The following is a 25,457-nucleotide window of genomic DNA, read 5'->3' on the forward strand; positions in this document are numbered from 1 at the left end:
ATGAGAAGAGAGGTGAATTGTAATAAGAGATAGTAGTTCATAAAACATTCAGTTTAAGGGGAGTTGGTACATTGGTGGTCAGCCTTTTCTGAGACAGTGATGAATCTCCATGGATGAGATCCCTAGTCCACGATGTCTGAGCTGGCACCCATGAAGGTAGGTGTGTGTGTATGTGACAAGTAGGTGAGGACAGGAATAGAGCCAGAGATGAGATGGTACAGCCAATGCTGGGAAGAATGGTTATAAGAAGATAGGGAATAGAACTGTACTACACCACTAAGACATGGCAATTTCTACCACAAGGTTCTGCTTCTAAATAGTACTTTCCTCATAAACTCATATTTCTCAAAGAGAAACTGGAAAAAAAAAAAGGAACAATGAGAAAGGATCTAAAAAGGCCATAACAAAAGAAAAAGAAAGCAAGGGAATAGATATGAGCAAAGAGGAAACAAAATTCTCACTTTTTGTAGATATGATGATTTACTTAGAAGACCCTAGAAAATCACCTAAAAACTAATTAAAATAATTCACAACTTCAGCCAAGTTACAAGATAGAAAATAAATTCACATAAAATCATCAGTATTTCTGTATATTACCAAAAACATCCAGCAGAAATAGATAGAAAGAGAAATAACATTCAAAATAGCTAGAAAAAGTACAAAATTCTTAGGACTCTACCTACACACAGGAATTATATGAACAAAATTACACACACACACACACACACACACACACACACACACACACTCACACACATACAGAGAAATTTAAATAATGGGAAAAATATCAATTGCTGATGGATAGGCTAAGTAAACATAATAAAAATGACAATGCTACCTAAATTAATTTACTTGTTCAGTACCATACCAATCAAACTTCCAAAGAATTATTTACCTAACTGGAAAAGGATGATAATAAAATTCACCTGGAAGAACAAAAGATCAAGAGTATCATGGGAATTAAAGAAGAAAAAGTGGGAAAGGAGAGGGCCTAGCAGTACCAGACTGCAAGCTATGCTACAAAGTAGTAATCATTAAAACAATGTGGCATTAGGTAAGAAATAGGTTGCTCAGTGGAACAGATTAGGCATGCTATATACAGTAGCAATCTAGCACAAGAGCTTGGTGCTGACACAGCTACTGAAACAAAAATTTGCTGTTAGACAAAAACTGTTGGGAAAATTGGAAAATAAGCTGGCAGAAACTAGGCATAGACCAACATCTCACATTGTATACAAAGACAAGCTCCTAATGGGCACTTGATTTAGACATAAAGGGGGACATCAAAAACAAAACAGAGGAGTATGGAAGTTATCGGTCAGATCTATGCATAGCAAAAGAATTTATGACCAAATAATACAGAAGGGTTCGAAAAAAGTAAAAATTTTTATTAAATAAAATTCTAAACAAACAAAACCAATGCACCTAAAATTAGAAGAGAAGCAGGAAATTGGGAAAATATCTTTGCAGGAAGTTTCTCTGATAAAAGTCTTATTTCTAAGATATATAGGGAACTGATAAAAATTTACAAAATAAAATTCATTTTCCAATTGATAAAAAGAAAAATATATGAACAAGCAATTTTCAGAGGAAGAAATATAAGCTACCAATATCCATATTAAGATAAATGCTCTAAATCATTAATAATTAGAGAAATGTACACTAAAACAACTTTGAAGTACCACCTTATGCTCTATAAGCAAAGTAGACAAAAAGTAAAATGAAAAATACTGGAGGGGCCATAAGAAAAGAGGTACATGAATACACTGTTAGTAAAACTGTGAACTGATCTAGAAATTCTGCAAAACAATATGGAAATATGCCTAACGAGCTATTAAACTGTGTGTACCCTTTGATCCAGCAATCCCCAGGTCAAGCATCTGGTCTGTGTCCCCAAAGAGATCAAAGAAAAGGAAAATGACCTATATGTATAAACATTTGTACAGAAGCTCTTTTTTGTGATGAGAAAGAACTGGAAACTAAGGAAGTGCTCATCAGTTGGGGAATGGATGAACATATGATGATACATAAAAGAGATTAAATATTATTATTCTTTAAGAAAATGATGGAAGTGATGATTCCAGAGAAGCCTGAGAAGACTGGGTGGAACTAATGTAAGGTTAAATGGGAAGAACTAGGAGAACAATTTCTATAATAACCATATACTGTAAAGATAAACAACTTTGAAAGTCTTATGAACTCTGATCAACACAATGACCAGACACAATTCCAGAGGATTCATGTTGAAACATGCTACCCAAGTGCATAAAGAGAGGTGAAAGACTCAGTGTATAGACTGAAACGTATATTTTTGACATGGTCAATGCAAAGCTTTAGCAAAAGATTGGATATGAGAGGAGAGGGGTTGAGAGATAGTAAAGAAACAAGGATGACACAAGGTTGTGAGCCTGGAAGACTGGAAGGATGGTGGTGCCCTTAAAAACAACACAGATGTTTGACAGGAGAGAGGGTTTAGAGGAAAAGATAATTTCAGTTATGGACATGTTGAGTTTAAGATGTCTACTGGACATCCAGTTCAAATGTCTAAAAGTAGACTAGAGACACAAGACTGGTGGTCAGTAAAGAGGGTAGAAAGTAAATTTGGGTAGGTAAATTTGAGCATCATCAGCATAGAGACAAAAACTGAATTCACAAGAGATAGTAAGATTACCAACTGAAATAGTATAAAGGGAAAATGAAGGAAGGTCCCCAACAGTGCCATACAGGATTCCTACAGTTAGTGGGCATGACGTGAATGAAGAACCAGGAGAATGAGGAGTGGTAGGAAAGTAGGAGGAGGAAAATAAAGAGAAAGTATTATCAAGAAAACCTATAGGGAAGAGAGTATCAAGGAGGAGAAGGTGATCAACAGTGTAAAAGGCTGCAGAGAGGTCAAGAAGGGTGAGAATTGAGAAAGGGACATCAAACCGAATTAAGAGATCACTGATAATTGTGGAGAGTCTAGTTTCAGGGGAATGATAAGGTCACAAGCCAGATTGTAGAGAGTTGTAAGTAACAGGAAAAGAAGTAGAGACACCTATTGTTAATGGCTTTCTCAAAGAGTTTAGCTATAAAAGGTAGAAGAGATATGGGATACAGTGGGGATGTAAAGACAAACTGAGGTTTTTTAGGATGGAGGAGACATGAGCATGTTTATAGGCAATAGAGAAGCAGCCAGGAGATGAGGAGAAATTGAAGATAAGCAACAGAGTGGTAAGAATAGGAGGCAATCTGCTGGAGGAGATGGGATGGAATGAGAAAACATACAGGTAGAGAGGTTTCTCCTGGGAAGGAGTAGGGTTTTATGTGAGACAAGGGTGGAGGAGATAGTGGCAGAAGGCATTTGATTGATATAAGATGAGGAGGGGAGAAGAGGGAATTCTTGCCAAAATGCATTGATCAGTTTTGCGAGTCTTTTTCTTCTTTCTTTTTCAAAAAAATTCTTTGTCATATGGGATGGCTCTCTGGGAAGGGGGAAGCAAATATAAGGACATAGAGGGAAATTTAAGCAACATTAAAATAAAAATATCAATTTTTTAAATTAACTGTTACGAAAGAATGGTTTCAAAGTGCTAAAAGAACACAGAAATATTTCAAGAAGCAACAAATTAGTCCTCTTTGTCAAATAGAAAGCCATGAAAATCAAAGACAACACCAACGTCAAATACAAATTTATTTGCAAATCATTATGAAAGATGTTTAAGACTGTGATCAATATGTGTCTTACTGGGGAGAAAAAAAGCAATAACAAGAAAAAGAGCTGACAGAAAGCTCAAGCTGAGAGCCAGCAAAGACAAATCATTCTGAGCACATGTATAAATGTTAGACTTAGAGCTGAACGAGTACATAAGTGATTATCTATCTAATCCAGTCTCTTCATTTTACAGATGAAAAAAACTGAAATCCAGAGAGGTCGCAAAGTAGCAGAATCAAAATTCAAATTCACATCCTCTGACTCCAAATCTAGTGTCCTTTCCATTATACTGTGCCACTGAAGTAACAACACATAGCCAGGGAATGCAACAGGTCTCCCAGTGTTACTAAGACAATTTTTTCACCACCAATGTAAATGGAACCACTACAGTTAGACTTGACCTCAGTATCAATCAAATGTGTGCTGTGTAAGAAAAATAATAATGGATTCCTAATAAAAATTAGGAAGATTTAATCAAGAAGATTGACTGAACCTGACACATGGATGAAACGTGTCACAGCTAACACAATTTTAGTGGCACTGGGCTATAGATTTGTAATATATCTCAAAGTTTCAGAAGAATTGAAAAAGAAGAGAAATTACAACAGGCAGTAGTATCAAGGATACACTACTATTCAATTTCTCCTTTCTATAAAATGTTTTATGAGAATGGTCTACACAGGGGGCAGAGCCAAGAGGTAGAGTAAAAGCAGTGACTTGCATGAGCTGTCCCCCAAACTCCTCCAAATACCTGTAAAAAAATGGCTCTAAACAAATTCTAGAGCAGCAGAACCCACAAAAAGACAGAGTGAAATAAATTTCCAGCCCAAAACAACCTGGATGGTTGATCGGAAAGATCTGTAGCACCAAACTGGGAGAGGAGCACAGTTCAGTGTGGCTGTGTGGGCAAAAACAGGGCCTCAGAGAACCTGAAGCAGTCCTTAGGGGATTGAATCAAGGGGAGCTGTGGTGGTTTCCAGACTTCTCAACCTACAAACACCAAAGAAAACTTAGAAGGTCATTAGGAAAAGTCTGTCACTCCTTGGTGAGAGAGGAGCTCAGTTCCAGCCCCAGTCCTGGTGTAGGCCTGGGGCGGCAGCTGCTTCTGAAGCTCTTGGTCCACAGACTAAGGGGGAGTCTAGTGGCTGATCACAGGTGGATTTCAGAGATCTCTTTGCTAGTGCTGAGGCAGAATTCTCTTGCTTTGCTTGTTCTTGGATCTGAGTCCCAGTTCTGGGTGCCAGTCCTGGGGTGAGGAGGAGCACTGGCATGGTGGAGCTTGTAGTAGTAGTGAAGAGGAAATCCTTCTCGCAGTTCCAAGGCAGAAAAGAGTGCTTGTTGTTACTCATAAACCAGAGCTCAGGCCAGGAAAGGAGTAAACACCTTGCCCTTGATCATACCACCTTGGAAGAACTGAAAATTTACAGGTCCTAGAAGTATCTCTGAAAACAGCTGTACAAACCCCCTGAAGCTTGGGACAATACATTCTCCACCACTACCTTAACAAAGAGTTTAAAACTCAAGTAATTGGCTGGGAAAATGAGCAAATAGTGCAAAAAAGTCAGACCATAGACTTTTTCTTTGGTAACAAAGAAGATCAAAACATACAACCAGAAGAAGACAACAAAGTCAAAGCTCCTACATCCAAAGTCTCCAAGAAAAATATGAATTAGTCCCTGGCCATGGAAGAGCTCAAAAAGGATTTTGAGAAGCAAGTGAGAGAAGTAGAGGGAAAACTGGGAAGAGAAATGAGAGTGATGCAAGAAAATCATGAAAAACAAGTCAACAGCTTGCTAAAGGAGACCCAAAAAAATACTGAAGAAAATAACACCTTAAAAAATAGCCTAACCCAAATGGCAAAAGAGGTCCAAAAAGCCAATGAGGAGAATGCCTTCAAAAGAAAAATTGGCCAAATGGAAAAGGAAGTCCAAAAGCTCATTGAAGAAAATACTTCCTTAAAAATTAGAATGGAGCAAATGGAAGCTAGTGACTTTATGAGAAATCAAGACATTGTAAAACAAAACTGAAAGAATGAAAAAAATAGAAGACGATGTGAAATATCTCACTGGAAAAACGACTGACCTGGAAAATATATCCAGGAGGGATAATTTTAAAATTACTGGACTATCTGAAAGCCATGATCAAAAAAAAGAGCCTAGACATCATCTTTCAAGAAATTATCAAGGAAAACTGCCCTGATATTCTAGAACCAAAGGGTAAAATAGGTCCCAGGTCAAGGAGAAAATATTGCAAGCAGCCAGAAGGCAACAATTCAAGTACTGTGGAAACACAATCAGGATAACTACAAGATTTAGGAGCTTCTACGTTAAGGGACCAGAGGGCTTGGAATATAATATTCTGGAGGTCAAAGGAGATAGGATTATAGCCAAGAATCACCTACCCAGCAAAACTGAGTATAATCCTTCAGTAGAAAAAATGGACATTAAGTGAAACAGAGGACTTTCAAGCATTCTTGATGAAAAGATAAGAGCTGAATAGATAATCGGACTTTCAAATACAAGACTCAAGAGAAGCATGAAGAGGTAAATAGGAAAGAGAAATCATAAGGGACTTATTAAAGTTGAACTGTTTACATTCCTACATGGAAAGATGATATTTGTAACTCATAAGACCTTTTTCAGTATTAGGGTAGTTGGAGGGGAAAAATTATATGTATAGATAGATAGACAGACAGACAGACAGACAGACAGACAGATAGATAGATAGATAGATAGACAGATAGATGGCACAGGGTGAGTTGAAGATGAAAGGATGATATCTAAAAAATAAAATTAAGGGGTGAGAGAGGATCATACTGGGAGAAGGAGAAAGGGAGAGGTAGAATGGGACAAATTATTTCACACAAAACAGACAAGTAAAAGCTTTTACAATGGAGGGGAAGTGGGGGAAGGTGAGAGGGAATGAGTGAATCTTATTCTCATCAGATTTGGCTTAAAGAGGGAATAACATACACACTCAATTGGGTATGGAAATCTATCTTACCGTACAGGAAAACAGGTGGGAAGGGAATAAGAGAGTTGGGGGATGATAGAAGGGAGGGCAGACTGGGGGAGGGGGTAATCAGAAGCAAACACTTCTGAAGAGGGACAGGGTTAAAAGAGAGAATAGAATAAATGAGGGGGGGAGGGTTAGGATAAAGGGAAATATACTTAGTTTTTCACAACATGACTACTATGGAAGTGTTTTGCATGATTACACATGTATAACCTGTATTGAGTTGTTTACTTTCTCAATTAGGATGGGTGGGGAGGATAGAAGGGAGAAAATTTGGAACCCAAAGTTTTAAAAACAAACATTAAAAATTGTTTTCACATGCAACTGGGAAATAAGATATACAGGCAATGGGGTTTAGAAATCTATCCTGTCTTACAGGAAAATAGAAGGGGAAGGGGATAAGAGAAAAGGGGTGATAGAAGGGAGGGCAGGTTGGAGGATGGGGTATTCAGAATTCACGACATCTTGGGGTGGGGGGAGGGATGAGATGGGGAGAAAATTTAGAACTCAAAATCTTGTGGAAGTGAATGCTAAAAACTAAAAATAAATTAACCTAAATAAATAAATAAAAGAAGGGTCTACACACATCAAGAGTATCCTAGAGATGAAAACATGTGAATAAGGAGGTAAGCCTTCACTGACAATTTTTAAAAACAGATAGCATCCTCATAGGCAAAGAGTTGACTGAGAGTTTATAGAGAATAAAAGATAACATTTGGTTTAATTGTTGGTTCCAAAAAAGGACTTGATTTGGTGATGATACAAAGCAGTCTTCTGCGGGGCCTCTCCATAAACTAGGTATGCCCCATGTATATTCTAAAATCATACACAAATCCAGGATAGCTGCAACCACAGACAGAACTTTGTTCAATGAATTCTGGGTATCAACATTAAGCAAGACAAAAAAAAACAAAACTAGATGCCTGTTAAAGGTGTTCACCATCCCAATTTATAAATTACTAAAGGAGATAAACAGGCAGCTTTTGAAAGAAGAAATTGAAGTTATCAAGAACCACGTGAAAAAATTTTCAAAATCACTAAGTCAAGTAAAGTTACTATAACAAAAGAGAGGTAAAAGGAGGTAAACTATCTCAAAGATGATTAACTAAAAATATGTTAAAATAATGACTCTCCAACTTTTTCAAGTTATGAAATGCTATTAGCTTACTTTATTTTAATAGAATTCTAGATATAGAATTGAAAAACACCTCAGGGCTCCATAATTAAGACTCCCTATAATGCTTCAAAGAGGCAGGGTTAGGGATTCTCTGGGCTAAGAAGTCAAGAAAACCACGAGAAAAACAAGAAGTGAAAATGAATATGAATACAATTAATCCTCCATTTGAGTTTATTCTCTTGGTTCTGTCATTTAAACACACTGGGTCCATGACGAGGGTCTCAAAAGTCAGCATGGGGTCAGAGGGTTCCATGGAAGCCAAGGAATTAGTCAGGGGAGGGCAAATGTGCATCAGGTTTTAAAATTCCTGCTCAATGGCACAAGTTTCACGACTTGTTTACATACTACTGTCAGTCTGTACAAGAGTGGCAGAGTGGAAAAAGCATTGGCTATAAAGTCAAAGGACTGAGATTCAAATCTTGCCTGATATATAAATAGTAAAAATACTGATATATAGATAGTAAAAATACTATCCATGAGACTGTGTCCATGTCATACAATCTCAGTGATACTCAATATATAAATAGTAAAAATACTGATATATAGATAGTAAAAATACTATTCATGAGACTGTGTCCATGTCATACAATCTCAGTGATACTCAATTTCCTCACATGTATGTACCACATGCTCTGGATTTAAACTCCCAACTTCCTCTCCCTTCTCATACTGGAAAGTCAGGTCCCCAGAGTATGGATGCTATGCATCCTCAGGGCTTTAGGGAACTCCCAAGGGCTGGGTGCAGTTTTTATAATGGTAAAGCTCACAAGCCCCAGCCAGTATGCTTCTCCCTACCATAATTATCATCTGATATCAAACTAGCCAGTACTTAATGAGCTTTTAGAAATGGGTATTATGGGTACTATGAGCTTTTGGAAATGGGTACTATGATTAGGTACAATAGGTATAAAATATCCACCCTGAAATGCTAGGAAGATACCATCCCACCAGTAAATGCACAGTCAACGGGAAAGTAGGCTCAAGCTTAGAGACGACAGACATATTGCAAAGGGATAATTCACAATTACTGGAAGTCCTTTGGCTGAAGTTCTCAACATGCTCCCCTTAGGTATGCCATGAATCTTGACTTCTTCACTTCCACTCTACCCACAGAGCCCAAGGAAGACACTGCCATCAATCCTTGCTATCCCAGGAATGCTGCTAGGCTGCCTATTAAAAAAGCCCAAATCTCACAGTCCTCCCTAGTTCTTGAGGTCCTCTTCTAAGCAAGGAAAAGGAGACCCAGATCACGGCTGAGATCAGAGCTCTTCTCCATGTCCGCCCCTAATCAATTATTTCTCAGAGACTTAGTTGTAAGGCTTCTAGAATTAACTATCAGAAGCATGAATTCTTCATCCTGTACTAGCTCACTAGTTTTAACCAAACCCTACAAAGCATGACTAAATCCCTCAACCAATCTGAACAGACTTGTTCAATCTGAATAGATTTAGGAGATGATCATGCTTTGTTCACATCTGATAAAGGTAACAGGACTAAGTGTAGTGGGGTGATTAACTTAATTGGCACCTACCCTTATATATAAAATAAGTATTAGACTAAATGACTTCCAAACTTCTTTCCAAATGTAAATTCAGTATTCTATGATCTTAATCTCCAATCAAGATTCTTGGTAAACTTTTCCCAAGACCTATTTATGGACCTAGAATCAATATAGCATATTCACTGCACCATTTTCTGTTACTGAGTTTTGATAGCACTCACTGGCTATTACTAGAAGCTCCTCTGAGGAGCTGTTTATGCTCTGGCTTATCTTGTTGGCACCTCCTGTGAATGAGGAGGGCATCTTCATCAGCATTACGGCTTAACTTATGGATTTAGGTACTTACCTAGGAATAAGTGCAGCTCTGAAACTAAAGAAATCATGAGACCCAAAAGGCAAGAAGGAAATATTTGTAGTACTTTAAAATTTTTTCTGTGTCTGAAAGGTAAGTAGAAAATATAAACATCTAGATCAGAGGTTCTTAACCTTTTTTTCTGTCATAGGCCCCTTCGGCAGTCTAGTAAAGACTATAGACCTCAGAATGTTTTTTAAAGTGTAACAAAATAGGACTATAAAGGAAACCAATTATATTCAAACAGTTGACAAAATATTTTTAATGAGTTCAGACCCCAGGTTAATAACTCCTGATCTTGATAACAGTTTTAGAGAATGTTCTATATAAGGCAACTACCATTTGATAAATAAATTGAGTCAAATGTGTTATGATTTGGAATAATATATACTACTACAGTATCAAGAATTTATCTTATCTACAGCTTCTGTCTTTTCTATAGTATTATAAGCAACTGTCTTAAGAATATAACAGACTTCACATGTATGATGGGTATCATATTGTTTACCTTCTCTGGGTGGAAGAGGGAGGAAGAGAATTTGGAACTCAAAATTTAAAAATGAATGTTTTTAAAAAAAAAAGAATATAACATGTGGAGAGAAGGTGGCCAACCTACTTTGGTAGAGTTTCCTCATCTGGTAGTTCCCTATGCCAATGAAATCAAAGGTCCAGTCTCTAGCTCTAGCCCCAGAGTACCATTATACTTAATAAATGAGATTTCTTATTCCTATGGTATCTGTTATTTGGGTGAAAGTACACATTATTTTTTTTTCTTCCATTTAATGATGGAAAACCTTTTTCAACCTCCTTTTTCAAAATTTAGATTTGTCTTCCTTGTATTTAAGTTACAATCAAAATTCAATTGATTCAATTCAATTCAACAAGTATTTATTAAGTGCCTACTATGTGCCAGGAAATATAATTTTAGTATTTCTTTCTTTTTCAATGTCAGATGACTTAAGCTCTTATCAAGACAGTTATTTCCTCCCACAATGCAGAATCATTACTCATCAATGCTTTCCATATAACTTTTAAACTTGATCTCCCTTGGAAAATGTAGAGGAGGACAACTAGTATCCTTCTTCTAGATATCTTGATAACATTCCAGTTACAAAGGCAGCAAATGGACTAACCATCTGTCACCTACTTTCGTTTAAAAAAAAAGGTTAATCTCTTTTTCAGTTTATACATCTCTGATAATACATCACTTTATTTGTGAAATTTAAATATTTGCTATGCCATCTATATGCTACATTTTATCACTCATCATCTTTCTCTCCCTTGCTCTCTGTGTGACTTACGATTGTTACCCCTTAGAAATTATGATATTCTGTGATTCATAGTCACATAGCATTACATCATCAAAAGAATATTGATGTTGAAAGCATGAGATTCTGGTTTAAAGATAAGCTGGAGTTATTGAAAAGACTATGCAATTTGACCAAATGCAATCCATCCTATTCTCTTTTTTTTTGCTTTTTGGTCAGGCAATCGAGGTAAAGTGAGTTGCACAGGGTCACACAGCTAGTAAGTGTCAAGTGTCTGAGGCTAGATTTGAACTTAGGTTCTCCTGACTTCAATTACAGAGCTCTACCCACTGCAACACTAGCTGCCCCTAATCCATTCTATTCTTCTTCCAACTCAATCGTTCCCCCAGTTCACCTGACCTTATAATATCAAAGATATATGTATTGAAGGGTCAACTCTACAGACTGTTCATCCAAGTGCATAGCACAATGGGCAATATTATTCATCAATTTTTCCCACCCTAATTCAGGCCATCATCTTCTCACACCTGTACTATTAACTTCTTAACTTACGTCCTTGTTTCCAATTGTTTTCATCCCAGTCTCCAATCTAACCCATGTTCCACACAACTATCAAATGAATATTTCTAAAACATAGATAGGTCTGATCATGTCACTCACCTACTCAACTCCTTACTGGTAGTAGAAAAAATACAAACTCCTCAACATGACATATACAACCCTCCACAATAAGGCTTAATCTACTTTTTCCAGAGGCATTTTCATAGTACTCTACTTCATTCACTCCACATTCTAGCCAAACCGACCTACTAACCATTCCTAAATTCACCATTCCATCTCTCACCCTCATGCCTTTGCAATATAACCCTCAGGACTATAAGGTTAATCCTTCTTCACTTATATTTTTCAGAATCCCTGCCTTCCTTCATAGCTAAACTCAAGTGACACCTCCTGCATTAAGTTTTTCCTGATCCCTCTAGTTTTGGCATTATGTCCCTCCTGAAATTACTTTATATTTACTTATTCTTGTGATGCTGGATGAAACAAAGTGGATAAAGTCTTGGACGTGGAATTAGAAAGATCTGAGTTCAAATTCAGACTTAGACACTGTGTGACCCTGGTAAGTCACTTAGTCTCTGTTTGCCTCAGTTTCTACATCTGTAAAATGGGGATAATAACAATACTACTTCCTAAGGTTGCTATAAGGTGAAAATGACAGAAATTTTGTAATGAGTTTTGCAAAATTTAAAGCACTATGTAAATGTTGGCTATTAAGGTTATATCCCCCAGGACATTGTAACCTCCTTGAACAAGGATTTCCTTTTTGTCTCTGTAATCCCAGTACCTAGCATAATGCTTTGCACATAATAGGCACTTATAAAATGTAAGCTAAATAGAAATTAATTCCTGTGTGGATAGTTAGGCTGAACGATTACAAACATAAATAATTGGAAAGACTCTGTAGGGTTATAGGGCTTGATGTAATGAGCAAAATCTCATCTGTAGAAACTTGAAGGTTTCACCATTCACAGGAAATAACTATCATTTATATCATGCTCTAAAGTTTACAAAGTTCTACAGACACAGGCGCAGATGCAAATGCAGATACAGATACAGATATAAACACAGATACCTGAATCTGCAAGGGAAACTTTTCCATTTGGAGTCTATACTGGACATAATCCAAGAGAGAAGCAAACACCTTTGGTTAACATACATCCCCCTTTTCCAGACTTCATTTAATATCAATAATCAAAAGAATATCAATGTTATCTGTTGTTCTGTCTATCAAGCAATTATTCATGACTAACATATGTATGAAAAATACCTTCTGAAGGACAGACATCAAAGGGGAATCCTGTTCTATGAAATTTTTTTTAAATATTCAACAAATAATAAGCACAAGGAGAATCCTGTATTCTATCAGCCAATGAACGTCATTGTAAAGAAAGTCTGCTATAAAACAGTGTGAAAGCCTACCTGTTTCCTTCTATTTTCCTAAAGGATGTTCTCATTATATGTATAAATTATACTCCTAATCAAAGGAAAGTAGGCATACAGGCATGTGGCTACTGATACTTCCTCTATCAGGATTTTTAGTAGTTAAGTCCAGGATTTTTTAATAATCATATAGGATCTTCCTCTCCTTTGGTTATCTTGAGATATACACTCCCCCACAAAATGGTGTCATAGAAGGACAAACCACCTTTCCGCATTCTTGGTCCTGTAACATTATTTCCATTTCAACTTCTAACTGTAATATTAAAATCCAAATGCAGTCACTTCACTGTCATTGAGGGAAAGCAAAGTTTGTTACAAAAATTTTGACAGATATTTTACATTTTTTATCTGTTTGTTATCTTCAGTTTCATCCTTAAATGCTCTGAGGATGGCAGCAATTAATTGACATACTCAAGTTTTCTAAAAATAATTTTTCCCTCTACTGATTGTTTTATAAAATGATGCTGGAAAAACTCTACCATCCTCTTCTTCCATAAATATCTAAAAATCAGTCTGGATTTTAACCAGTACTGTCCTTGGCTATCAACTCTTCTCTCCTTGTCAAGGAGAACAAGTGTTTCCTAGGTAAATTAGTTTCCAGGTACTTTTGGTTCTTGTGATAATTGCTTTATATAAGTTAAGTTTCCAGACTGATTTGGAGGCCATATTTGAACTCAGGTCTATCCAGCTGTGCCAAAGTAACCATTCAATGCAAATGGAAAGAACACCATCACCAAAGCAACTGAAACTGAACACTACAAATTATGATAATTCTCAAAAAGGAGATATGAAAACGTATTGCAATACTGCCTCTAATGTTTGCCTTTTTTGAATTTGTTGGTTGGCATTTGTTGGTCTCATATTTTTCTCTTATTTATTTCTTGTCACAGGGGACAGCTCTCTCAGAAGGGGTACAGGGAGGCACACTGTGAAATGTAGGTAATATACAAACAAAAGTTATCATTTGAATCCATTATCTCATCAATGTTTAGTACTGACTTACTGACACAGAATGAAACCTCTACAACATGTTTTCTTCCTGTGTAATTCTTGACCATGACTTCATATAAATCTGTCATAAGAAATCTACTTTCACTGGAGACCTTACTCTAGGTCTTAATATTTCATGAGTGCCTCTGTGGCACTCAGGTACCTTATCTCTTACTCTAGATATATGACCCAATTTATCTTTTAAATCTTTTACACTACTTCATCACTTTTCCTTCTTATCTTTTACCCTACTTCTTAAATCCAATTCATCATTAATTATAGTCTGCAGCCTACTTTCACGACAAAGGACAAGTAGTTTCAGGATCTTTCTGGAGGGTCCTTAGATAACCAGGATGATCTTTACAAAGCCTAAGTCTTTGCAGGTACTCCTGAATTCTTTTAAAGTTGTTGGAACTCACAGACTGGAAACTTTATAAAGGTTAAACAGGAGAGAAAGGAGGGGGAAACTGAGTACCCTTACAATAATGTTGTTGTTATTGTTCATTCATTTCAGTTGTGTTTGAATCTTTGTGACCCCATTTGGGGTTTTCTTGGCAAAGATATTAGAGTGCTGTGCTATTTCCTTCTCCAGATAATTTTACAGATGAGGAAAATGAGGCAAACAGGGCTAAGTAACATGTCCAGGGTCACACAGCTACTAAGTGTCTGAGGCCAGATTTAAACACAATATGCACACCAAATCATAAATACTCAGTATCTAATTAATGGCAAATATATACACAAACAGCAACCTTATGAATAAAAGGAAGCAAAAATCTTTGATCTCATCCAAAAGAACATTCATCCCACATAACAATTTTAATAACTACACTATTCTTCCTGGTCACAGGTTCAAAACAGGGTCAAAAGGAAAAAGCACTATTTACAGAACTGTCGCTGCCTTTTCCTGCATCTCTTTTGTTTTTTCCCTTATTTCTCCAAACCACATATTGGTCAGTTCTAGCAGGACTCAAAAAGTTAAAATCAACCTGTTATTCTGGATGATTCAGTCTAAGAATCATCATCCTTACAGAATCATAGGATCATGGATCTAGAGCCAGAAGGGACCTCAGACACAAACTAATTTAACCTTCGCATTTTAGAGATGCAGAAACTGAGGACCAGGCTGATTAAGTGACTTGTCCAAGGTCACAGAGGTAGGGTAGTAAACACCAAAGGCAGAATCTGAGACTTCACAAACAGTGCTCTTTCCATCCACACAGCCTCCTACATGTCTAAGAAAAAAAAAAAGAAGGGGTACTATCATTTGGGGACAGGAAGACTTGAGATCAAATCCAGCCTCAGATACTAGCTGTGTGACCCCAGGCAAATCATTCAACCCATTTGCCTAAAATAAGTCCTTCCTGGATCACTGCCTTATTACAGCAGATAGGCTTCCACAGCTCAATGAAATTATAAGCTATGCTAGGCAGGGTTACCCAAGACAGACAAAGCTTAATGGAGAGTTCTGACCAAAAAAAGGTGATCTACTGGAGAAGGAAATGGCAAACCATTCCAGTATCTTTGCCTAGAAAACCCCATGGAAAAAGTAGTGCAGAGGTCACAAAGAGTTGGACATGACTGAGCAACTGAACAACAACTACCATTTTATTTTCATTTATTTATTTCATTCATTTATTTCATTTATATATCATATAAAATTTCTCAACACAGACTCCTTAGTTGCAAAGAATTTATCAGTAGAATAATGCTGACCTACTTTAGTATACTGCCTACTCAGAAAAAAAGTAATTTCTGCTTCTACAATTTACCATTAGGTACCACATAACACCTCTTTTCAAAGATCTATATACTTATACAAAGATCTCCTACTTAAGAATGTGAAACCCTTCTTTTGACAGTGGATGAAAAATATTATTGTCCAAGGTAGGATTCTTCTATAGACTGATAGCTGAATTTTTAGCTAGAGTGTTTTTTAAAAGAAACTAAAGAATCTGAGTGTTTCCCATTTATTATGAAAATGCATTTAATTCAAGATTCAGCCATTGCTGAACATTTTCAATTCTACACAATATAGGACAACCAGCTGAAAAAAATTAATCTATAGAGATTAAAAGTAATTTACTTCTTCTGTTTCAATATAAACTTTAATTAACCAGAAGGTTTAGAATGCTCAGGCTGGAATGATCTGAATAATTAACTGTTTAATAATATAAGTCCTAAGACAGGGGTTTGGATATTTTTATTTACCAAAATATACATAAAACATAAAACCAAAGGAAAGTTTTTACAAACATCATTTTGTAAGCAGTCCCTGTAACAGCTGTATCACCATCAACAGGATCATGATAAGGCACACAAAATACACTTTAATTTTTAACAACCAAAGTTACTTAATGCCAAAGAAACCATAGCAACTTACACCTTCTCTTCATGCATTCTGGTCTCAGAAGATGAGAAGGTTGTAACACTTCTTGCCAAAACTAAAACCTCCACTGGTGCCATTCCACCAATTGCCTCTCCTCTAAAATTTTGCTCTATTCATCATTGTTATGGGTAGCCAGGTAGTTCAGTGGATAGAGTGCCAGGCCTGGAGTCAGAAAGATGACTCTGGCTTCAGAACTCACTAGCTATGTTACCCTGCCTCAATTTCCTCACCTGTAAAATGAGCTAGAGAAGTAAATGGCAAGCCACTCCAGTATTTTTTCCAAGAAAACCCAAATGGGGTCACAGAGAGGCAAACAACACTAAAAAACAACTGAACAACATTACTACTACTTCCATCACTACTCCCCTTTCATCTTTCCTCTTCAGTTTCTCCCTCTCCTTCATCTCTTGCTCTCTGCCCAAAAACATGTGCAGGTATCCTGTATCCCAAAACAATAACAACAAAAAATGCATTCTCCTGACCCTTCATACTGGCTATACTCCAGTATGAACTTTACTTTACTGTACTATTTTATAATAGCCTCCTTTCCAGAAAAGCAGAACCAATTCAAAGCTCTACCAGAAATGAAATTAATGTGTCTTTTTTTCACAGCACTGAATTTTCATCTTTTATTATCTTTGCCAATTTAATAGGCATAAGGTGATATCTCAAATATTTAACTTTAATTTCTAATGATAAGAAATTTTTAATACTTTTCAAGTGGCTGTTTACACTTCTGCTCCCTCTCTCAAAAACTTCTTATTAATATTCTTTTAATAAAAAATTTATTTAATGGATAATGGCTCTTATTATACATTTGTATTAATTCCTTACAGATTTTGGATTTCAGACTTTCATCAGAAATATTTAATGACATCTCATACCAAAGTAATGTTCAAATGGATAAGTAACCTTAACATTAACAAAATTTAAATTCTAAAGAACAACAGAAGGAAGAACCTTTCAGACTTAGGGCTTGCAGGGCTTGCAGGAGAATGCATAACCAACAAGGGACAGAGAACAAAAAAAGACAATTTTTATCACATGAAGGTGAAAGCTCTTGCATAAAGAAAATCAATGCAATTAGAACAAGAAAAGAACTAGACATTGGGGAAGGAGGATTTTTATATATAATATCTATGACAAAGAACTGATATCCAAGATTTATAGAGAATTGATAGAAACAAGTACCATCCCCCATAGATAAGTGGTCAGAGGATATGAACAAAGAATGTTTAGAAGATAAAATGTGAATGATCAAAATCCAACTACCAAAAGAAAAAATGTTCCAAATCACTAAGAGATATCAAAATTAACATAGCTCTGGAGTTTGTGAATAGATGTGAATCTACAAAACTGACAAGCGAATTTGTGATTTAATAGTAACTAACATTTATATAGTCCTTCAAGGTTTGTGAAGTGCTTTCCATATATTTTCTTCTTTTATCATCACAAGAACTCTGAGAGTTACTGTAATCGCACTATTACGATCTCCACTCTGGAGACTGGAAAACTGAGGCATAAAGGTTAAGTGACTTGCCCAGGGTCACACAACCAAGATGTATTAAAGGTGGGAATAAGATGATAAAACCTGAAAGCAATCAATACTGGAGGGAACAAAAGTATGACAGGCACACGCAATAATACCTGAGCTATAAAGTGGAGACCAATTTGGATCCATGATAGAAAAGTAACTAAACTGCTCATAAAACTATGAGCCAGTAATACCACTGCTGAGCCTTTACCCGAAGAAAACCAAGACAGAGGGGAGAGTCTCATGCATCCCAGACATTTACAACAGTTCTTTTTCTGGTAGCAAGAACCTGAAAGCAAAGTCGTTAGCCAATAATTCAATTCAATAAGTCTATCAACTGGGAAATGACTGAACAAACTGTAGTATATATTTGTAATGGATTATTATTTCATTATCAAAAATGACAAATGTAAAGAACTCAGAAAAACTTAAGATCTGGATGAACTGATACAAATCAAACAATATCAAGAGGAAAAAATACACAAGTATAATAATGTAAAAGGAAATGCTACTAAAAGATATCATAATTCAGACAAACACATTAATCAATGAAAAGGGTGAATTCACCACCAATGAAGATAAAATTAAAGCAATTATTAGGAACAATTTTACCCAACTATATGCCAATAAAAATGACAATCTACGTGAAATGGATGACTACAAAAATACAACTGACTAGATTAACAGAAGAGGAATTAGAATACTTAAATAATTCTATCTTAGAAAAAGAAATTAAACAAACCATAAACGAGCTCCCTAAGAAACAACCTACAGGACCAGATGGATTTACAAGTGAATTCTAACAGACCTTAAAGGAACAATTAAACCCAACAGTATATAAACTATTTAAAAAATAGATTTAAAAAAAAATCACATCAAATTCCTTTCATAACACAAATATGGTTTTGATACCTAAACCACAGAGAGCAAAAATAGATAACTACAGACTAATTTCCCTAACAAATTTTGATGCAAAAAATATTAAATAAATACTAACAGGAGACTACAACAATATATCACAAAGATCATATATTATGACCACGTAGGATTTATACCAAGAACGCAAAGCTGATTCAGTATTAGAAAAACTACTGGCATAATTTACCATGTCAACAACAAAAATCATATATTATCTCAATAAATACAGAAAAAGCTATTGGCAAAACACAGCACACATTTCTATTAGCAACACTAGAAAGCATAGATATAAATGGAATTTTTCTTAAAATGGTAAGTAATATATCTCTAACACCAGGAGTAAATATTATCTCCAAAAGGGATAAACTAGTAGCCTTCCCAATAAGACTGGGGGGCAATGTTATACTAAAAAATGCTAACTATGGCAAGAGAAGAAAAAGAAATTGAAAGAATAAGAAGTGTCAACTAAACTATTGCTCTCTGCAGATGATATGATGGCATACTTAGAAAACCCTAGAGAACCAACTAAAAAGTTGAAAAAATGAACAACTTTGGCAAAGTTGCAGGACATAAAACAAACTCCCACAAATCAAGCATTTCTATATATCACTAACAAAACCCAGCAGGAAGAGCTAGAAAGAGAACTTGCATTTAAAATAATTGTAAACAATATAAAATACGTGAGAGTCTACCTGCCAAGACACACTCAAAACTATATGAATACAGTTACAAAACATTTTTCAAAACAGATCTCAACAACTGGAAAAATATTAATTTCTTATAGGCTTAATCAATATAATAAAAATGACAATTCTACCTAAATTAATTTTCTTATTCAGTGCCATGCCAATCAAACCACCAAAGAATTATTTTACAGAACTAGAAAAAATAATAAAATTTACCTGGAAGAACAAAAGGTAAAGAATATCAAGGGGATTCAACAACAACAACAACAACAAAATGTGAAGGAAAGCAGCCTAGCGGTACCAGATTTCAAACTATGTTACAAAATGGTATTCATCATAACAATCTAGTACTGGCTAAGAAGTAAGATGGTAAGTTAGTAGAATAGATTAGGTATACAATAAACAGTAGTAAATGATGATAGTAATCCAGTGTTTGATAAACCCAAAGATCCAAGCTTTTGGTCAAGAATTTGACAAAAACTGCTGGGAAAACTGGAAAGCAATCTGGCAGAAACTAGGCATGGAACCAACATGTCACAACGTAAACCAAGATAAAGTCAAAACGAGTATATAGTTTAGACTTAAAAGGTGATGCATAAGCAAATTAGGGGTGCACAGAAAAATTTTCCTGTCAGACTGATGGATAAGGGAAGAATTTATGACCAAACAAAAGACAGATAGGATCACGTAAGGCAGAATGGATAATTTTTTACATTAAATTAAAAAGGGATTGCACAAACAAAAGCAATGCAGTCAAAATTAGAAAGAAAGCAAGAAACTGGAGGTGGGGAGTTTACAGCAAATTTCTATGATAAAGAGAAATTTCTCATTTCTCATATATTCTTTGACCCAGAAATTCCCCTGCTAGGAATATACCCCCAAAAAGAAAAGTTCCATATTCATCAAAATATTTATAGCATCACTATGCATAACAGCAAAGACCTGGAAATAAAGCAGATGCCCTTCAATTAGGGAAAGGCTAAACAAATTATATATAAGCATAATGGAACACAGCCGTGCTCTAACAGATAACATGTTTCACTATCAAGTCCTCTGGAAAAGTGAATGATCACTGCATTGATCTTAGTTCTTACAACTTTTAAAGTTGTTTGGTTTTACAATTAGTTGTTATTGTACAAATCGTTCTCTTGGTTCTGCTCGTTTCTTTCTTCATTAGTTTATTAAAGTCTTCAAAAATGTTCGTTTTTATATTGACATTATAGCATAAGCTGTTCTTTTGGTTCTTTTACTTCACTCTGCATCAGTTCATACAAGTCTTTCCATGTCTTTTTGAAATCATCTATTTCCTCATTTCTTATAACACAATCGTGTCATAAGAAATTCATATACCACAATTTATTCAACCATTCCTCAACTGATCCCCTTAATTTCCAGTTTTTTGTCACCATAAAAAGAATTGCTAGAAATATTTTTGTACATAAAGACCCTTTTCCTTCTTTTTTGATATCTTCTATGTATAAGCCCAGCAGTGGTATAGCTTGATCAAAGGGTAGAGACTGTTACATCATTTTTTTTTGTCATTCTCTTGTGTATAATTCCAAATTGCTTTCCAGAATGGTTGTACCTATTCATAAGTCCACCAACATCGATGTGCCTATATGACCCTCCGAAATATATCATTTTCCTTTTTGGTCATCTTTGCCATGCTGATGTGTGACACAGAATCACAGAATTGCTTTAATTTGCATTTCTCTAAATAGAAGTGATTTGGAGTATTTTTTTCATACAACTATTGATAGCCTGGGTTTCTTCCTTCGTGGACTGTCTGTTCATTTCCTTAGAACATTTATCAATGGGGAATGGCTATTTTTATTATAAATTTTAAATAGCTCCTTATATATTTTGGAAATAAGTCCTGTATCTGAGAAACTGCAAAGAATTTTTTCCTAGTCAACTGTCTCTTAATCTTAGCTTTATTAGATTTTTGAAAAAAAAAGTTTTATGTATTTGAATTCATTCATTTTCTCTTCTGTGGTCTTCTCTACTTTGGTCACAAATTTTTCTCTTATCCTTACATCTGCTAGGTAGTTTTTTCCATGTTTCTCTCATTTCTTTATGATGTGTGCTTTTATATTTAGGTCATGTACCCCTTCTAAACTTATCTTTGTATAAGACATGAAGTCTAAATTGAATCTCTCTCATATCCACTGTCCAATTTTCCCAGCAGTTTTTGTCAAATAGTGAGTACTTGTTCTAGTTTTGGGGGGTCACTGTGTTAACTAATATTGGAGTATTAGATTCATTTACTTCTGGATGTTGCATACCTAAACTGTTTACCTGATCAATCTACTTTTTCAACAGTACCAAATTATTTTAATAATTACTGCTTTGTAGTATAATTTGAGATCTAGTACTACTAGCCTCCCTTAATTCCTATTTCATTATTTCTCTTGAGAGTCTTGACATTTTTTTTTCCTCCACATGAATTTTGTGATTATTTTTTCTAATTCTTTAAAGTAGTCCTCTGATAGTTTGATTGACATGGTACTGAGTAAGTGAATTAATTTTAGTTTAGGTAATATTGTCATTTTTGTTATACTGGCTCATCCTACTTATGAGCAATTTATCTTTTACCAATTATTTAGGCATGTTTATTTCTGTAAACAACTATAGCTGCATTTATATAGATCTTGTGCACATCTTAGAAGGTAGAATCCCAAATATACATTCTGTAGTCATTTTCAGTGGCATTTCTCTTTCTATCTCTTCCTACTGGGTTTTGTTGTTACCATACAGAAATACTGATGATTTCAATGATTTATTTTTTATCCTGCAAGTTTGCTGAAATTATTGTTTCAATTAAATTTTTAGTTGACTTTTAGCATACCATCATATCATCAGCAAAAAGTAATAATTTTGTTTCTTCTTTACTTATGGTCATTCCTGCAATTTCTTTTTCTTGTCTTAGTGCTAGAGACTGCATTTCTAGTACTATGTGAAATAGAAACAGTAGCAATGGACATCATTGTTTCACCCCTGACTTTACTGGAAAGGATTCTAGTTTATTTCAATTACAAATAACGGTTACTTTTGATTTTAGATATACACTATCAATCATTTTAATGAAAGATGCCTGTTTTCTATTGTTTTTAACCACAACAGCTATTGCATTTTTGCCAAAAGCTTTTTTCTGCCTCTACTGATAAAAGCATATGATTTCTGTTGATTTTGAAATTAATATGGTTAATTAAGTTTGTAGTTTTCTTAACATTAAGCCAATCCTGTATTCCTGGTAAATCCAACCTGGTCATAGTATATAATCTTTGTGATATGTTGTTTTAGCCTCTTTGCTAACATTTTATTTAAAAGTTTGGCATCCATTTCTGTTGGAAATGTTAGTCTATAGTTTTCTTTTTCTTTTTTGATTCTCCCTAGTTTATACATTTAGACTATTTCTGTGTCATAAAAGGAATTTCATAGGATCTCCTCTTGCTATTTTTGCAAACAATTTAGATGACATTAGAATTCATTATTTTTTGAATGTTTGATACTATTCACTTGCAAATTCATTCAGTCCTGGAATTTTTTTCTTTGAAAGTGCATTTATGACTTGAGCTGCTTAAATTCTCTAAATCTTGTTCTGTTAATTTGATTATGTTATGGTTTTGAAAATATTCATTTACTTGACATAAGGGATTGGTCTTGGTGGCATATATTTAAGCAAAATAGTGTCTAATGTATTCTTTTTTTTTTCTTCTTGAGAATTTTCATTTTTCATTTTTGATATCGGCAATTTCATTTTCTTCTTTCAAAGTCCTTTTTCATTATAATGCTGATATTGTATAAATTGTTCTCCTACTTCTGTTCATTTCTTTGAGACATATGCCTACTAGTACATAAGTGGGTCAAAGGGTATGCACAGTTTAGTAACTTTTGGCTATAAATACAGTTCCAAATTGCTTTTCAAATGACTAGACCAATTCACAACTCTACCAACAATGCATCTATGTGCCTGTTTTTCCACACTCCCTCCAACATTTCTTATTTTCCTCTTGTGTCATCTTTGTCAGTCTGATGGATATGAGACGGAAGGTCAGAGGTCACTTAATTCACATTTCTCTAATTATTAGTGATTTGGAGCATTTTTCATGTAATTATTAATAGCTTGGAATTCTTCCTTTGAAAACTGTTAACATCCTTTGACCGATTCATATATTGGAAAATGGCTTTTTGCCTTATAAATTTAAACAATTCCTTCTCTATCTTGGATATGAGACCATTATCAGAGAAATTTACTGTAATGATTTTTTTCCCCAGTTACCTGTTTCTCCTCTAATTTTAACTGCATTCAATTTGGGCAAAAATGCTTTTTTTTATATAATCAAACATTTCATTTTATTTTCTGTGATTCTATCACTTATTTAAGCATGAACACTTCCCCTATCCATAACCTGAAAGGGAATTTCTTCCTTTGCTCCTCTAATTTGCTAATGATGTTACCTTTTATGTCTAACATGTATTTATTTGGAATTTTTCTTGGTATTTAATATGAGATGAGGGTCTACCTAGTTTCTGCACAATACCTATGTCTTCATCCAAATCACTGGTAAAAAATGTCTGGCAAAATGGAGCTAAGAATTTGGGTACTCTACTAAAAATCTCCTTCAGGTTGATATTGATTTTAATTACCCTTTCTGCATGCAGTCTAAATCCACCTAACTATACTATCATCCAACTCACATTTCTCCAGCTTGTCCACAAGGACCTCATGAGAGATTTTGTCAAATATCTTGCTGAAATCCAGGTATATTATATGCATGGTATTCCCTTGATCCCTGTCAAAAAAGGAAATGAGGTTAGTGTGATATGACTTGTTCTTGGCAGACTTACTGTAGCTTACACTGATCACTACTTACTTTTAAAATTTTATGTTCACAAGTTATCCTCTAAGCACTATAGTCTGGAATTCTGTTAAGAATAAAATCGAGCACAGGGGTCTATAATTTGAAGAAACTACCTTCCTGCCTGCCTCTAGTCATTCAGCAACATGACCAATTTAACTTTTTAAGTGACTGATTATTTAATTTTCATTTTTAAGTAACTGATTTAATTTTTTATCTTATTCTTCCAAGAGAAGGGGGGAACAGAGGTAAGAGGAGGAGAAAGGAGGGGAAGAAAGTAAGGGAAGAAGGAGGAGAAAAAACAAGAGGGGGAAGAGAAAGAATGAGAGGAAAGGGGCAGAGAGGGAAAGGGAGAGAGGGAGGGAGATGGACAGCAGAGAGCTAGACAAGGGGAACAATTATCAAATATCGGTTTAAAAGTACAAAATAGCAAGGCTGGGAATGATAAAAATAAATTTTACCCAAAATTAGCCTTATTAATTCCAGTTTATCTGAAGATAAACAGAAATGTCATTCAAAGGTATTTGTTTTGTGCGCATTCAGATATTGCTACTGAATTCTATGCCATACACTAACATTGCTCTAAAGGAAAGAAAAGTACTTTAATAGAAAGGGTTAAAAGAACAAAATGGCAAGGCTGGGAATGATGAAAATAAATTTTACCTAAAATTAGCCTTATTAATTCTGGTTTATCTGAAGATAAACAAAAACTCTATTCTGAGGTATTTGGTATGTGCATACTCAGACATTGGTATTGAATTTTATGCTGTACACTAACATTACTCTGCATGACTTATGATGAGGTTTTTGGACTTACTAAAGGATTTCATGGGGCTAGACCACACTTACTTATAGATCACTCCTCAGTCTGCTACCTAATTTGTTTCCATATTAATTTTCATCAATCTACTGCAATCCCAGGGGTAGGGTTGGATAGTTCTTCTTTAATTATTAAATCTTGACATCTCTCAATAAATAATCAATTAAATTCAGATTCACCTATATCCATCCCTACAACTGCACACTACTTCTGATTTCTGGAAACACAGTTCCACCATTAGATTAATTTA

The 25,457-nt window shown here is 35.1% G+C and overlaps 1 protein-coding gene across 6 annotated transcripts in view; it reads right to left on the reverse strand.

Annotated features, from left to right (window-relative positions):
- Positions 1 to 25,457, reverse strand: part of TANC2 (tetratricopeptide repeat, ankyrin repeat and coiled-coil containing 2) — a 511,647-nt gene that overhangs the window by 477,924 nt on the left and 8,266 nt on the right. For 5 of the 6 annotated variants that reach the window (XM_020997396.2, XM_020997393.2, XM_020997392.2 and 2 more), the window contains exon 2: positions 24,227 to 24,321. The exons of the other annotated variant lie outside the window; for it this stretch is intronic. The gene's annotated coding sequence lies outside the window, so the exon portion shown is untranslated. The remainder of the gene's footprint in view (positions 1 to 24,226; positions 24,322 to 25,457) is intronic. 6 annotated transcript variants of the gene reach the window in all.

Source organism: Phascolarctos cinereus, unplaced genomic scaffold, assembly GCF_003287225.1.
Source record: "Phascolarctos cinereus isolate Bilbo 61053 unplaced genomic scaffold, phaCin_HiC Scaffold_5;HRSCAF=322, whole genome shotgun sequence".
NCBI classification, from domain to species: Eukaryota; Metazoa; Chordata; class Mammalia; order Diprotodontia; family Phascolarctidae; genus Phascolarctos; species Phascolarctos cinereus.